We start from the raw sequence: 12,881 nt of genomic DNA on the forward strand, positions 1-12,881 counted from the left end.
GGTTTATAGTTCTGTGTAACTGTCATTGTGTCTGTCCCTTTCTCTTCTCTGCACTGCTGCCTCTGACTCCTGATACAACTTCCCAATATCCATTCATTCCTCATTCTCACTGGGTTTATAGTTCTGTGTAACTGTCATTGTGTCTGTCCCTTTCTCTTCTCTGCACTGCTGCTTCTGACTCCTGATACAACTTCCCAATATCCATTCATTCCTCATTCTCACTGGGTTTATAGTTCTGTGTAACTGTCATTGTGTCTGTCCCTTTCTCTTCTCTGCACTGCTGCTTCTGACTCCTGATACAACTTCCCAATATCCATTCATTCCTCATTCTCACTGGGTTTATAGTTCTGTGTAACTGTCATTGTGTCTGTCCCTTTCTCTGCACTGCTGCCTCTGACTCCTGATACAACTTCCCAATATCTATTCATTCCTCATTCTCACTGGGTTTATAGTTCTGTGTAACTGTCATTGTGTCTGTCCCTTTCTCTGCACTGCTGCCTCTGACTCCTGATACAACTTCCCAATATCTATTCATTCCTCATTCTCACTGGGTTTATAGTTCTGTTCCTGCTATTGAAATCTGTGAGTCCTTGGCCAGTGGGCTCCAGGTTTTATCCGTTGCTGGCCCTTTAACATCTCTCTCTCCCCGCACTCAGCAAAATCACTGCCATTCCCTGGGGATCTCCGCGCTCTAGTTAGTCAACATAAATGATTTTCATCTTGAAGTGGCCCCTCGGTCAGACAGGAGAGAAATCCAGCTGGGCTCCACATCAAAGTCAGAGAAGCACCGGCTCATAGGAATATGGGGCCACGTCTCACAAGCAGAGAATAAAACAGGTTTTTGTATCCAAGATAAATAAATACCCAGCAGGATATAAATAACACAGAAATGGTTTTAATGTTTTTTGGGGAAAGTTTCCCTTTTTACTAATAAGGTAAAGTTATAAATGCATAAACATGACTGTAGCATCTTGTTTACAAGGATCAGTTAGTGAGCAGTGAGGCATTTCCATGGTGGTGATGTCATCATGATGTCATATTTAGTCAGCACTTGTGACTCATTAATAGGAGAGAATTACACTATAGTTCTGGTGGTGTCAGCTGGGTGATGACTTATCTAACAGAAATAAACATGATGATCTTTATACTCCGTGCTCGTAGGCGGAGGTTACAGCCAGATAAATCTAATTGGGAATTACACAAAGATCTCTTACTGTAAAATCAGCAATAGTCTCTGGGAAGGGAGTATGACTGTGGGATAGCAGGTATAGTAGGGAGAGATGGTGCCTATAGTAACAGTGGATAATAGTCTCTGGGAAGGGAGTGTGACTGTGGGATAGCAGGTATAGTAGGGAGAGATGGTGTCTATAGTAACAGTGGATAATAGTCTCTGGGAAGGGAGTGTGACTGTGGGATAGCAGGTATAGTAGGGAGAGATGTGTCTATAGTAACAGTGGATAATAGTCTCTGGGAAGGGAGTGTGACTGTGGGATAGCAGGTATAGTAGGGAGAGATGTGTCTATAGTAACAGTGGATAATAGTCTCTGGGAAGGGAGTGTGACTATGGGATAGCAGGTATAGTAGGGAGAGATGGTGTCTATAGTAACAGTGGATAATAGTCTCTGGGAAGGGAGTGTGACTGTGGGATAGCAGGTATAGTAGGGAGAGATGGTGTCTATAGTAACAGTGGATAATAGTCTCTGGGAAGGGAGTGTGACTGTGGGATAGCAGGTATAGTAGGGAGAGATGGTGTCTATAGTAACAGTGGATAATAGTCTCTGGGAAGGGAGTGTGACTGTGGGATAGCAGGTATAGTAGGGAGAGATTGTGTCTATAGTAACAGTGTATAATAGTCTCTGGGAAGGGAGTGTGACTGTGGGATAGCAGGTATAGTAGGGAGAGATGGTGTCTATAGTAACAGTGGATAATAGTCTCTGGGAAGGGAGTGTGACTGTGGGATAGCAGGTATAGTAGGGAGAGATGGTGCCTATAGTAACAGTGGATAATAGTCTCTGGGAAGGGAGTGTGACTGTGGGATAGCAGGTATAGTAGGGAGAGATGTGTCTATAGTAACAGTGGATAATAGTCTCTGGGAAGGGAGTGTGACTGTGGGATAGCAGGTATAGTAGGGAGAGATGGTGTCTATAGTAACAGTGGGATAATAGTCTCTGGGAAGGGAGTGTGACTGTGGGATAGCAGGTATAGTAGGGAGAGATGGTGCCTATAGTAACAGTGGATAATAGTCTCTGGGAAGGGAGTGTGACTGTGGGATAGCAGGTATAGTAGGGAGAGATGGTGCCTATAGTAACAGTGGATAATAGTCTCTGGGAAGGGAGTGTGACTGTGGGATAGCAGGTATAGTAGGGAGAGATGGTGTCTATAGTAACAGTGGATAATAGTCTCTGTGAAGGGAGTGTGACTGTGGGATAGCAGGTATAGTAGGGAGAGATGTGCCTATAGTAACAGTGGGATAATAGTCTCTGGGAAGGGAGTGTGACTGTGGGATAGCAGGTATAGTAGGGAGAGATTGTGTCTATAGTAACAGTGTATAATAGTCTCTGGGAAGGGAGTGTGACTGTGGGATAGCAGGTATAGTAGGGAGAGATGGTGTCTATAGTAACAGTGGATAATAGTCTCTGGGAAGGGAGTGTGACTGTGGGATAGCAGGTATAGTAGGGAGAGATGGTGCCTATAGTAACAGTGGATAATAGTCTCTGGGAAGGGAGTGTGACTGTGGGATAGCAGGTATAGTAGGGAGAGATGTGTCTATAGTAACAGTGGATAATAGTCTCTGGGAAGGGAGTGTGACTGTGGGATAGCAGGTATAGTAGGGAGAGATGGTGTCTATAGTAACAGTGGGATAATAGTCTCTGGGAAGGGAGTGTGACTGTGGGATAGCAGGTATAGTAGGGAGAGATGGTGCCTATAGTAACAGTGGATAATAGTCTCTGGGAAGGGAGTGTGACTGTGGGATAGCAGGTATAGTAGGGAGAGATGGTGCCTATAGTAAAATTGGGATAATAGTCTCTGGGAAGGGCCACAGGTCTGACAGGTCTATTTATAACTAATAGTTAGGCAGCTACACAATGTTCTGCACCCCGTGTCCCACAATAACTGAAGTTGTCCCTGGTGTAAGTGACAGTTGATATCATTTTCCTCCCTGTCTGATACAGATTAATATCTCGAGTGCTGAGACAGAAGGGGGTTTGGGAGGAGGGACAAGGTGTGAGTAGGGGGCGCCTGCGTGAGAGGGAGATGCCATACTTTCTGCTCCATTTATTAATAGAGAGTTTAGCTGACAGTCTGTGAATCACTGGGGTCAGCAGTCAAAAACATTAGATAAAGTGTTGAGGTTTCAGGGACTCGCACTCTAAATAAACCGAACGACAGAGCAAAAATTCTTCCTCGAATCCCCAGTTTAAAGGGAACAATAAGAGCTTTGTGGTTATGTCAGAATTGTCCAAACTCTGTTACTTGGTAAAGCAAAGAACACGATGTACTGGGGGGGGGTTATTTTAAGGCTAAATTGGTCATATTTGGTCAGTTTATGTGCAGCCAAGTCATTTTGCTGGATAGTCAGGGAGCTGACACTCTGGTCGGACGCAGGGAACATTAAGAAGAGCCCGGGAGTTGTAATGCGCAATTCTGTATTAGAGAATGAATGCAGCAATAGAAATGAGACAGGATAGGGTTAATTCAAGGGAAAAAATCATACTTTTTAAAGGGCTGTTCCTGCTGAACTGCACCGGGGTGTCCTGGCACTATGTGTCTGCCCCATTCAGCTCTAGTTTAATTCTCCAGCATTGCCATTGGCATTAGTTTGGTTCTTCTCTCATCCCTTTCCTTTCGCCCCACTGCAAGACTTTGGCTATAGCTCAATTTGGTTCTAGAGGAGTTTGGTTACACACTAGGGTTCTAGATTCCACCCCACTGCATTTGATGGAAACGCAACAGGGCTTATTAGGCAGGATGCAAAGTTTTATTTTAAAAAATGGGTGCAAATGTTTTGCACCCTGTCTCCCTGCCTAAATGAACAGCTGCAGGGCTCTGCAGGAGACCTGTGAAAGAAGCCTGACCAGACTGGTTCTAGACTCATTCCTACTGCATGCCATAGGTTATAGCACAGTTCTAGGAACCCCCACACTACATGCCTTTGACTCTACATATATACACAGTATACCTTTGGTATAGCACAGATACCTTGTAGTGCATGTCTATACCCAGTAGGGTTCTAGATACCCTTGTTGAGCATGGCTATACCCAGTATGGTTCTAGATACCCTTGTAGAGCATATCTATGCCCAGTATGGTTCTAGATACCCTTGTTGAGCATGGCTATACCCAGTATGGTTCTAGATACCCTTGTAGAGCATGTCTATGCCCAGTATGGTTCTAGATACCCTTGTTGAGCATGACTATACCCAGTATGGTTCTAGATACCATTGTAGAGCATTTCTATACCCAGTATGGTTCTAGATACCCTTGTTGAGCATGGCTATACCCACTATGGTTCTAGATACCCTTGTTGAGCATGGCTATACCCAGTATGGTTCTAGATACCCTTGTTGAGCATGTCTATATCCAGTATGGTTCTAGATACCCCTGTAGAGCATATATATACCCAGTATGGCTCTCGATAGTGTGTAGTGGCTCATGAAGAGAGCAGCAGGAAGCAAGTGGTTAATAAGAGGTGCGCTGTGTTTACGAAAGCTTTTGTTATCAGGCAGAGCCGGGCCCCGCTGTAACTGCTGATCCATATCCTGCTCTGCCCGTCTCCCCTCTCTCCTCGGCTCCAGAATATTATCCAGCAACAAACAAATCTCCAAAACCGGGGCACATCCTGCTCCCCCTCCCGCCTGGAGCTGGGACTTTAACTGGAGGTTGGGGACAGATGGCAAACACTGCTCAGTGGAGTCTGCTAACCCTGCCATTACATTACTGAGGTTTACTTGCCCTTTAATCACAAGACAATGTCCGAACAAGGGGGTGAACCAGCAGTGCAACCCCCAAACACACCCCCTATATTTGAAGGATAATGGCTATGGCACATGGGTCTTTTCCCCCACAAAACCTCCACTGACAGATGTCAACTTCCAAACAGCAGGCCACAATTCACTACCAGCTGATTGGTTGCTATGGGTTACTAGACTTGGATTCAGTTTATCACCTCCTTGGGTTATGTAAAAAAATTGCTTCAAAATTCCAGGTTTTGCACCAGGTCTAGTAACCCATAGCAACCAGACATTTGCTTTCAAACAGGGGACCATTAAATGTTACTTGCTGAAAGTTTCTAACCATAATCCACCCTGTTCTCCCTCCTCCGTAAAAGAGTCGTGTTCCAAAGAGCTGATAATCTACTGCTCTCGCCTCTTGCTTTTGACCTTTCCCCAAGGTCACAGAAGAAGCTGGGAATAAACAGCCCCTATCTGCACGCACACCGACGCTCATGGGGGGTCGTTATCCTAAAAAACATCCTAACGAGGATTAAATCCTAATCTGAGATCACACAGGTTTTGGCACAGCGAATGTCACAAAGGACAAGGTAAAATAAACTCTATATTAGGCCCTCGCTCAGCATTAACCAGCGCAGCGCCGCCATTAAACGAGACACCCCACTTTATTTCAGATGTAGACGGCATACTTTTTTTTCATGGTATTGGGGATTTTCTTCCATGGAGGGGACAGGGAAGGTTTTTTTTTGAGGCTTGTTAATTATTTAACGGTTTGTTTTTCCGTTTGGTATTTTTTTAAGTGCTATCAGGTTGCACTAATGACATGCTGGAAGGAGAATGGGGGCGGGCACAGATATCCATGTGTATTTTGTTTAAGAAAAACTTAAAAAAATATATAAATTACAAAAAAAAAGTCCAATCTGCTTTGTAGTTGCCAGGGTCATTAAGCCTTAGCAACCAAATCCGTAGCAGGGATATGAAATGCAATGTGAAAAGTCAGCAATGAGAACCTCTATATAGCTGTTCCCAAACAGATTAGCAGATTCAGCTTTACTTAGGCCATTGTTCCTTAGTATATAGACCAAATACAAATAAAGGCTCTTATTTAACTTGGGAGTCACGACTGTAACATGACTATACCCAGTATGGTTCTAGATACCCTTGTAGAGCATGTCTATTCCCAGTATGGTTCTAGATACCCGTGTAGAGTATGTATATACCCAGTATGGCTATAGATACCCTTGTAGAGTATGTATATAACCCAGTATGCTTCTAGATACCCTTGTAGAGCATTGCTATACCCAGTATGCTTCTAGATACCCTTGTAGAGCACGTCTATTCCCAGTATGCTTCTAGATACCCTTGTAGAGCATGTCTATACCCAGTATGGTTCTAGATACCCGTCTAGAGTATGTATATACCCAGTATGGCTCTAGATACCCTTGTAGAGCATGGATATACCGAGTATGGTTCTAGATACCCTTGTAGAGCATGGCTATATCTAGTATGGTTCTAGATACCCTTGTAGAGTATGGCTATACCCAGTATGGTTTAAGATACCCTTTTAGAGCATGGCTATACCCAGTATGGTTCTAGATACCCTTGTAGAGTATGGCTATATCCAGTATGGTTCTAGATACCCGTGTAGAGTATGTATATACCCAGTATGGCTATAGATACCCTTGTATAGTATGTATATAACCCAGTATGCTTCTAGATACCCTTGTAGAGCATTGCTATACCCAGTATGCTTCTAGATACCCTTGTAGAGCATGTCTATTCCCAGTATGCTTCTAGATACCCTTGTAGAGCATGTCTATACCCAGTATGGTTCTAGATACCCGTGTAGAGTATGTATATACACAGTATGGCTCAAGATATCCTTGTAGAGCATGGCTATATCTAGTATTGTTCTAGATACCCTTGTAGAGTATGGCTATACCCAGTATGGTTTAAGATACCCTTGTAGAGCATGGCTATACCCAGTATGGTTCTAGATACCCTTGTAGAGTATGGCTATACCCAGTATGGTTCTAGATACCCTTGTAGAGCATGGCTATACCCAGTATGGTTCTAGATACCCTTGTAGAGCATGGCTATACCCAGTATGGTTCTAGATACCCTTGTAGAGCATGGCTATACCCAGTATGGTTCTAGATACCCTTGTAGAGCATGGCTATACCCAGTATAGCTTGAGATAGCATGTAGTGCATGGCTCTGGCTAGAGAGCAGCAGGAAGCGAGTGGTTAAAAAGAAGAGGTGCGATGTGTTTACGAAAGCTTTTGTTGGCCCGGCTCCTTCCAGCATGTCATTAATGCAACCCGATAGCTTTCAAATGAGGGTCGCCGACCCCATCTAAAAAAATCAAATGCTCTGCAAGGCTACAAATGTATTGTTATTGCTACTTTTTAATACTCATCTTTCTATTCAGACCTCTCCTATTCCTATTCCAGTCTCTTGTTCATGTCAATGCATGGTTGCTATGGTAACCTGGACCCTAGCAACCAGACTGCTGAAACTGCAAACGGAAAAGCAGCTGAATGAAAAGCTAAATAACTCAAAAGCATCTAGGAAAACGCATTTGTTGTTGTGGAATAAAAGCAATGGCGGCAGTACTGACTGAAATTACTATTTAACTTTCCCTTTGATTTCCAAGAAAACATTTTGATGCATTTTACACGGGACAAACTGTTCAAAGTCAGAACTAGATTCTCATTTGGGAGGAAAAGTCCCAATTTCAAACCATTTAGGAAAACTTCAATAACAAAAAAAAAGTTTACATTTGTTTCCCCTCTGATATTTAAAAAATAGAAAATACATTCTTGCTTTTGTTTTTTTATAAAAAATAGGGGGGCCCATCCCGTCTGCAATTTCGATTTTAGCCGGCGGGGAGGCAGTTCAGGGAGATTAGTCGCCCGAAGAAGAGTCGATTTGTCCCCGGGCGACAAAAACTCCCTGAATCTCCAAGTGTGTCTCTGCCCTTAAAAATCTTGAAATCTTTTTTTCCCTCTTGCTTGGCAATAAAAAAAAAATCTTTATAGTTTAGTCCAGAGAACAGATTTCATTGAAATTGTGGTTAAAAAAAAACGTCTATGAAAGAAAAGAGTCAAAATCTGAATGTGCAGAGAATTGTCAGAAAACATAATTCCTTGAACAAAAAAAACATTTATAAATTGCAACAACATTTTTGAGTACAGTATGGGATCCCTTATCTGGAAACCCGTTGTCCAGAACTACGGAATAATAATAAAACAGTCGCTTGTACTTGATCCCAACTAAGATATAATTAATCCTTATTGGAGGCAGAACCAGCCTATTGGCTTTATTTAATGTTTATATGATTTTCTAGTAGACTTAAGGTATGAAGATCCAAATTACAGAAAGATCAGTTTCCCGGAAAACCCCAGGTCCCGAGCATTCTGGGTAACAGGTCCTATGCCTTTATTTGGCAATTATTTTCATACTTGAAATGATTGCTTTTGCCAGAGAACAAATTTCACTGTAAATTTGGTCCAAATTTCTCATAAACAGACTCAAATGATTCAAGATGGTTGAACCTGTCCCCGAGTCAAAAAAAAAAAAAAAAGATATTTATTTCAAAGTAGGATTCTACTTATGTAAACATTTGAAATAGTGATCATTCGAAAATGTAAAAAAAACAAATAAATGTTTTTTTCACAATCTTGAATGTTTATACACTGGACCCATAATATTATCCGGGTAGAATATATTTCCGTATTTCTGTAAATAGTCATTTTCCACTGAAACGAGAAAATTCAATGGAAATGACTAAATGGCAAGGAAACGGCAGCAGGGCATTTACCTGTGATCCACGTGAATCTGCCAATTTTCTAATAACTAGAGATTGCCACAATTCCACTTTTTTGGTATTATGGACAAATCCCGAATCTTTCGTTAGGGATTCAGCAGAATCCCGAACTGAATTCACAAATTAGGGCAAGGAAAGGGGGTAAAAAGAACAAAATTGGCGCTAATACTTGACTAAGGGGCAGATTTATCAAGGGTCGAATTTCGAAGTGATAAATACTTCTAAATTCGATCATCAAATGGCTTTACTTCGACTTCGAATATCGAAGTCAACGTTTTTTTCACCGAATGTGACCGTTTTGCGGTCAAAGTAAAATCGTTCGATCGAACGATTAAATCGTTCGAATCTAACGTTTCGAAGGATTTCAGCGACAGATTGAATGATTTTACTTCGACTTCCAAAAACTTTGGTGAAGTATTGAAATCTAAGCTTTTTAAAGAGACAGTACTTCGATTATCGAATGGTCGAATATTCAAACGATTTTACTTCGAATTGAATTCAAAGTCAAAGTCGTAGTATCCTATTCGATGGTCAAAGTATCCTAAAAATTACTTTGATTTTCGAATTTTTTTACTGCGAAAATTCCCTCGAATTCAATTCGACCCTTGATAAACCTGCCCCTAAAAGTCACATGATTTTAAAGGCCCAGATATGGTTTGGCCGGGGACTTGGATTTTCCCAAAAACTCTGGTTTGACCAAATCCCAGGTAAAGAAAAGCAGCACATTATCCCAGGGCTTTCAAAACTGCTCCCCGTCTGTTCTTGAAACCCCAGTGTCCCCCATGGTGCAGGGAGTTGTATATCAACCCATCTCAGTTTTTTAAAATAATGCGGCCTTACACTGGGCAAATAAGATGGCCAAAGTTTGAGGAGCCAAGAGCTGACACTTCAATCCACTCCTGTCTTTTCTTTTAAAGGAGAAGGAAAGGCTAAAAGTAAGTAAGCTTTATCAGAAAGGTCTATATAAATACACCAGTAAACCCTCAAAGTAATGCTGCTCTGAGTCCTCTGTCAAAACAAACATCACATTTCTTTCCTTCTATTGTGTACTCATGGGCTTCTGTATCAGACTAACTGTTTTCAGCTTAAACCTCCAGGGCTAGGGCTTGAGCATGCTCAGTTTGTTCCTCTCTCCCTTCTCTGCTGTAATCTGAGCCCAGAGCTATGAGTGAGCAGGGAAAGACTCAGACAGGAAGTGATGTCACACCAAGCTAATATGGCAGCTCCTATCCTAAACAAACAGAGAGCATCTAGAGCTTTTTACTCAGGTATGGTAAAACATTCTGCAGAATAAATATAACATTCTAGCTTGCACTATTGCAGCTAATCTATTGGCAATGATATGCCTCCGTAGCTTTCCTTCTCCTTAAAAAAAATCCTATTTTATATTCTAGTTCTGTGCAGAAACCCAACAGATTTGGGTGCTCTTTAGAAAAATAAATCAGGGCTCCCCTTATTCAGGGGGCTCCCCCTCACTGCCAGCAGGGGGCGCCCAATAAGGAATTTGGTTAAGTTAAAGTCTCCCTCTAAATCACCCAGACAGACAGTGTAGTGGACTGTGGGATCTCCGGTGATGTTTTTCTTGATATATATATATATATATATATATATATACAGTATATATAATAATATAATCATTTGTCTCTATTTCTTGCTGCAGTCGGACTGACGCAGAACGCAAACTGAGGCCTCAAAAAAAAACTCACGGGGGGGGGGTAGCACAAATTCATGCAGCGGTGAAGATGTTAAAGAGGATTTTTTTTTTCTTTAAACGTTGAGACAAGGGGACCCAGGGAAGGGCTCGCTTTATGGCACTTCCATAAAAAGCAGTTAATAAATAACCTTTCCCTGTTATACAAGAACTTGAGTAACACACTCTCTCTCTGTGTATATATATATATATATATATATATATATATATATATATATCTCTCTCCTGGGCAGTTTCTATGTGAATATATAACAATACTGTATCACACACTGTATTGTGTCCCTGCCTGCCTGGGAGCCAAAGGGTTAATCGGCATTGCTTCTACACCCTTGCAGTGCCAGTGGGGGATATAAATACACAAATAAACGTAGATTTATATTATATACACAGGGAACCTACTATATTTACACGTATACACATACAGGCACACTGCTTTTTGTTTTTTCAAGGCCAAGCTAAAATAATAAAACAATGGCAGCCCCCCACCCACCCCATCCTTCCTACAGAAACAAGGAGGAAAAAAAAAAAGTCAAGTTCAGTTTAACCCCCGCTGAGACCCTCACCCCTATCACACCCCTATTTGCACCCCCTGTATATTATATATATATACATAAATATATAGAGATATACATACAGATTTATAAATAAATAATACATTTTATATATAATTAAATAAATAAATAATAATAATAAATGATTTGCAGACGTCCCCTGTATATTATAAATATAAATATAGATATAAATGAAGAAATAGAGATGTAAATAAAGATATAGAGATATATATAAATAAATAATACATACATTTTATATATAAATAAATAAATAAAGATATAAATATATAGAGATATAAATAAATATAGATATAAATATTAGCTATAGAGATATAAATATAAATAAATAGAGATGTAAGGAAGGTGGATACAGTTTCTTATAATAAACATAATGAAGAGTTTTGGGGGGTGGAATATATTAAAGGGACAATGTGACCCCAGTGCAGGGCAGGGGGTTATTAGGGGTATTATTAGGGGGTTAATTAGGGGGATTATTATTGAGGGAGGGGAATGATTAGAATAAATAAAACTGGTTCTTACCGCAGAATTCTCAGTCTTTCCACCGCTGCCATAACGGGGGCCTGTGTCTCTGCTCTTTGGGGCCCCCCCAGCCGACCCTGCGCTGAGACACCGACAATAAAGGGACAGACGTGCGACCCCGGAGTCTCCCGCATTGATCAATCACCTCCCCGACCCCTCTGCAGATCTCGCCGACCCCGCGGCTCCAGGTTTTCCGCAAAGAAGAAGCAGCAGCAGTGGAGGGAGGGGGGGGGCACAGAGAATACTGCAGGGGGGGTAAATACAGAGATTGCTTTGGATCCTGGAGTCACACTCAGCCCCCCCTGCTGTTATTAGAAGCCTCCTAGGGTCGCCTCCCAGCCCCCTGTCTGACCCTCACTCTGCTGCTCCCCCCGAACAGCCACGAGCCCTGTACCGACTCCCTGCACCCTGTGCCGACTCCCTGCACCCTCCCAGAGAGCCGTAGGAAAAGTTGCATTTAGGATTTAGGAAAGAGAAAAGGCAGAGAAGGAGGAGGGGTCGCAGGGAGGGGGGTGCGACTCTTGTCTCTGTGTCTCTTTCTCCTGCCTCAGCCGAGCGCCGAGATCATGGATTTGGGTGGGGGGGGTGTTGGACTGGGAGAGATGAGGCCGGACTTTCTCAAACTGTCCCCCCCCCCCCAGCCTCTTCCTCCTCCTTCTCTTCTTCTTCTCCTCCTCTTCTTCTTCCTCTTCTTCTTCCTTTTCTCCTCCTCCTCTTCTTCTTCTTCCTCTTCTTCTTCTCCTCCTCTTCTTCTCCTTCTCCTCCTCTTCTTCTTCCTCTTCTTCTTCTCCTCCTCCTCCTCCCCCTCTTCTTCTCCTTCTCCTCCTCTTCTTCTTCCTCTTCTTCTCCTCCTCCTTCTCTTCTTCTTCTTCCTCTTCGTCTTCTCCTCCTCCTCTTCTTCTTCCTCTTCTTCTTCCTCTTCGTCTTCTCCTCCTCCTCCTCTTCTTCTTCCTCTTCTTCTTCTGCCTCCTCTTCTTCTTCTCCTTCTCCTTCACTGCTGGATTTCTGTTTAACCAACACATTTCAATCAGGAATTTGGGGGGCTTTTAACCCTTTATGGGCTCACACAAAAGGAGCCATCATCTTTAGCGAGGCAGCCCCCCCTCCCACTTATTAGGCTGTAGATTTCTAAGTGCAAGCTCTTGGGGCTCAGGCAAGAGACAGCGTCAGCGATGGGCGAATTTGTGCCGTTTTTGCTTCGCCAAAAAATTTGGGAATTTCCAGCGAAAAGCAGATTTTGACTCCCGCATCAATTTTGACACCGGCGTTAAAGTCAACGGATGTGCGAATAATGCTGAC

At 42.5% G+C, this 12,881-nt stretch overlaps 1 protein-coding gene across 1 annotated transcript in view; it reads right to left on the reverse strand.

Annotated features, from left to right (window-relative positions):
* hipk2.S (homeodomain interacting protein kinase 2 S homeolog) overlaps positions 1-12,213 on the reverse strand; it is a 46,685-nt gene extending 34,472 nt beyond the window's left edge. The window contains exon 1 of the mRNA XM_041589020.1: positions 11,583-12,213. The gene's annotated coding sequence lies outside the window, so the exon portion shown is untranslated. The remainder of the gene's footprint in view (positions 1-11,582) is intronic.
* Between the last annotated feature and the right edge of the window lie 668 nt (positions 12,214-12,881).

Source organism: Xenopus laevis, chromosome 3S (assembly GCF_017654675.1).
Source record: "Xenopus laevis strain J_2021 chromosome 3S, Xenopus_laevis_v10.1, whole genome shotgun sequence".
Taxonomy (NCBI): domain Eukaryota; kingdom Metazoa; phylum Chordata; class Amphibia; order Anura; family Pipidae; genus Xenopus; species Xenopus laevis.